This window comes from Sapajus apella, unplaced genomic scaffold, assembly GCF_009761245.1.
Source record: "Sapajus apella isolate SASKATOON/1434 unplaced genomic scaffold, GSC_monkey_1.0 scaffold10, whole genome shotgun sequence".
Lineage (NCBI taxonomy): Eukaryota > Metazoa > Chordata > Mammalia > Primates > Cebidae > Sapajus > Sapajus apella.
This window is the reverse complement of record NW_022436950.1, coordinates 16,640,817-16,645,048: the sequence shown is the minus strand read 5'-3', so window position 1 is coordinate 16,645,048 and position 4,232 is coordinate 16,640,817. Positions and strand designations below refer to the sequence as shown.

Genomic DNA, 4,232 nt, shown 5'->3' with positions numbered 1-4,232 from the left:
CCTTTTGAATATCATATTATGGGGCATTGAGTTTTGTTTAAATCTAATGGAGAATATTATTTTGTTTTCCTTTCTTGTTTTTATTCATCAACCTGCTTGGGTTGAGACTGCAAGTTCCTATCCATTTCCGTAGGCTGTGGTTTTGAGGCAACTCATTTTCAGTCTTTGTAGGACTATTCATATTGTTTTGTATGTTCACCATCCAGTCTTGAATCTGGAAATGGTCCATCCTGTGGGCCAGTTCTCAAACTTTAGAAAACTCAAAGCCTTTGAGAATTAGTTTAAGGTATGACATTCTTGAGCTCCTACTCTCTCATTACCTGCTACTAGGAATGTCTCTCTCCCTTGGACATCTGACTAGACAGTTGGAACTTATTTCCCTGATTCTGTTGCCAATTCCTATAATTGCATATCCCTTGGTGTCTAAGCAGTTAAATAACGGGAAGGAAGAAAGCGGTGGGGATACTTCCCTCTTGCCACTCTTGGAGCCATGCTTCTCTGGTCAGAGACTAGAGCTCCCTTCCCATAGAGTGTTAGGAGACTGCATGGTGGGCTTAGAGTGTTTATGTGTGTACTGAGCGTACACTTTTAGGTTTTAGACTGCTTTTGAGTCCAGGCTGGGAAAAACTGGAGAATACATGTGATACCTAAACCACTTCAGTGATACTTTGAGAGCTTCTTTTTCCCCATAATCCTCCTGATTCCACTTACTTTCCAAAGTCTTTAGAAAGGAATTATATGTACCTTTTCTCCTGTTTTAAATTGTATCCTAGATAGACATATCCATCTTAATAAGAACTATAATCTTCTGTTCCTTCTTTTAATCAGAAATAAATTGTGATCTTAAGGTAATTATTTGTTTCAATTGAAGGATAATTGGAGAACCTGAAATTGAAAGTCCTTTCATATCTTCAAAGGTTCCTTTGAAACCTTCAAGTCTTATAATTTTAATTTTTCTAAAAATGCAAATTAGTCAGCATTTCTTAATTCGTTCAACAATTATTTGTCTGGCTATGCTATAGATGTTGAAAATATAGCACTTACAGAATTTATGATCTAGGTTAATTTACCCAAAGTAAAATTGTGTAGAGTTTGTTAAATAATACTACCATTTACATTGATCCTGCTGCTTTGTTCTCACCTGGTGCTAAAACACATTGGAGTGACAACTGTGGTGCTTTTAAGGAATAAAGAAAGCCTGTTGTTGCAAAAGATAGCTAGAGAAAGAAGACTAGGAGATGAGAAAAAGAAGCAGACAAACTCAAAAATGATAAGAAGAAGCAAAGTTAATAAAAGGAAACCTGTATAATAACAACAGAAAAGATATTGTGGGAGAAGAGGAAAGGATGATTCACAAGAAAAAGAAAACCCTCTTTTCATCTGGAAATTTAAGATTTAACTCTCCAATTCATATCAGTAAATTTCCCTATCTAGTTCTTTTCATACAGTAAGTAAGAGAAATGAGGAGTCAGTGGAGAAAATGAAGGCTCTAAGATGTCCCATTTTATGCCTCTTATAGCGGTTTTCTTTTAGCTGAGATTTAGCACAAAATTTTCTTTTTTTTTTTTTGCCCATAATCAAAACTTGATTGAAAAACGGACACCAAAATAGTAGTTCACTGTTGTATACCTTACAAAACCAAATATAATGATATTATCTTGGTAGATTAATTAGAATTATGGAACTTATGATAAGGCTTTCTGTGAGATAACACAAATTCAGGAAGCTGTTTGGATCATTAGTGTTGCTTTCTTCTAAATGAACACCCTTCTGTGAGTCTGGCCTTTCCTCCCGTAGGCTGGCACAACACTGTTGAACAACCTACACAAAGAACCACTGTCTGAGCGTGGCTGAAAACCATGGTGATCTTGTAGCAACCTGGACATTTTACATCCATAAAGTAAGAATTTGGACTTTGCACTAGGCGTTTCTTTAAGTTTTTTCTTTTCCTCTTCCAAGGACGGATGTAATAAATCTCTAGCCAGAGACATGTTGATCCTCTCGCAAGCCCAGCCCTTCCAGACCTCTCAGCCGACACCCAAAATGTTCTTTTTATTGTATCTTTTTGGGTAGATATAACCTGTGCCTGTTCAAGGACCTCCTTGCTGTTTTATTAAGGATGAGCGAAGGAAGAAATCAAGGGAATGTGTTTTGTTCTGTCACATGCATGGGGAGGTGCCTGACTACTCTGTGGATGTTTCTGCCTAATCACCTACATTAGGAGGGTGGCACCGTCTTAGCCAAAGCCCTGCAGGCAGAATGGAACACCACACCTCCATGCCATCTTTTCTAGATGGAATATATGATAAAAGTTTAAGCATCTCTTTGACGCAGGGTTGGGTAATAAGGGAGGGAAACAGGATGTTTGTTTTCTTCTCCAACTATCTACATCTCTTATACCTTCCAAGAGTTGGAAAAGGTCTTTGAGAAGAGGCTTCCCCATATAGCATGCTTTTACCACTCAATCTCTTAACCACCTTCTAGCTCCCTTCTAATTCCATTGTGCACAGCCCTCAAACTTCTTTCTCAGGAAAATCTACTCTTCCCTCTGTGAATCTTCTTGGGCCTGTCTTTATTTTGTGAATTCTAGTGAAAGTTTATGATGGATGCCAGAGGTTGATTTCCTCATGCCATTATCAGCTCCAAGTCAGGAAGGGAGGTACAAGTCCAGTGAATTGATGGGAAGATGGGGAATGTTTCAGCTCTGGTTTAATCTCTGCCAGCAAGAGCTCCGGGTGGCTTTTAAGCATACCTCACCAAAGAAGTTAAGTATATGTGTGTGTATTTCTTTTTAACAGCACAGTCTAGTCTTATATAAGGAGAACATCGTTTCCCTTATCATTAAAACTTTAACTCTTCTCTTTGCTAAATAATGAAGTTAACACTATTTCTCTTGTGCTTGTTTACCTTAAAGACCCTCCAAGGAGCTGAGAATGGCTGTGTGAGCCCTCTGAAACAAGTGGAATCAACCTGAAATACATTATTTCTGATTCTCAACTTTCTACTCTGATTGATAGGGGCAAGGGGCTCAGTAAATTATGACAAGAATTTTTGATTTGTGGACACATCTGCATGTATAAATAGTTTAAACAAGTTGATTGACCCATTCATTTAAGAGAGTAAAATATATATTTAGTAAAAGATACATTTCAGATTGATTCATTCTTCAACTGTATCGCTGTAAACCACTCATTTAAAAGCTAAAAGATCAATTTGGGTGGTTGCTGTCATATAGATAGGACACCTTTCTTCTAACTATTCTTTTCCCTCTTTGGTAGTGGCCATAGTGGGTATTACGTAATCTAAAGTGATTCAATTGACCAGTTACTATGATATTGTATTCCTAAACTTTTCAAAAAGCAAAGGTTGAGCAATTGCATTTAGGAGTTATCAAGGGATCATTTTATCAGTCTATTGGGATCCAGGAGAGAAAACGCTGTCTCTCGGAGGACATTTCACTTGATTATTAACTTCACCTGAAGGAATACAGTATCCCTCTCTAATAGTCAGCCAAGGTACCATGTGGGATCACTTAGCACGTGATATGCAGTCATCCTCTGTCCTGTGGATGGACTTTAATTTCTGGACCTGCAGTTGTTGTCATACCTTACAGGTAACTATGGTAACTGACACTGTGCTCACAAGCTCTGTGCCTACCATTATTAGAGATGCGATAGTCTTGTTAACTACAATTAATTGGGAATTATTTTAGGTGGGTGGATTTGTAAGGCAATTGACATCAGCCTTTCCAGGGTGCAAATAAAAATATTTTGGAGATGGAAAAAAACCAGACTTGATTTTTAAATTGTGGCATTTACTGAGATTGGCAGCTAAGGGAGAGAAATTCAAATGAGGAAGTATCAGCCTGGTCTGCCTCAGTTCTTTCAAAGACAGGGAGCTTGTCAACGTTTCTGTATGAAATTTGAGCCTATGACCTTAGACATATCTATTTGCAAAACTGCTATTTTTTTCTTGCATGATCTAGAGTGAAAGCGTCCCAGAGATTTAAAATGGTTATATAATAATTTGGACAATCCTGAAGATGGCTTTTTCATCAGCCTTTCTAATGAGTTGTTTGCAGTTTTATTTTTCCAGGGTTTGTGGTGAAAAGTAGTCTGGTTATTTACCTTTGAAACTCATTTAATGGTATTTTGATTTGTCAGAAATCCTCAGGCAATGGAACAGGGCTTCAGAAGAACTCTCCTGGGTATATTTAGCACCGTGGTGGGGTT

The 4,232-nt window shown here is 37.8% G+C and overlaps 1 pseudogene; it reads right to left on the bottom strand.

Annotated features, from left to right (window-relative positions):
* Positions 1-1,658: 1,658 nt before the first annotated feature.
* Positions 1,659-2,025, bottom strand: LOC116551507 (annotated as a pseudogene).
* Positions 2,026-4,232: the final 2,207 nt, after the last annotated feature.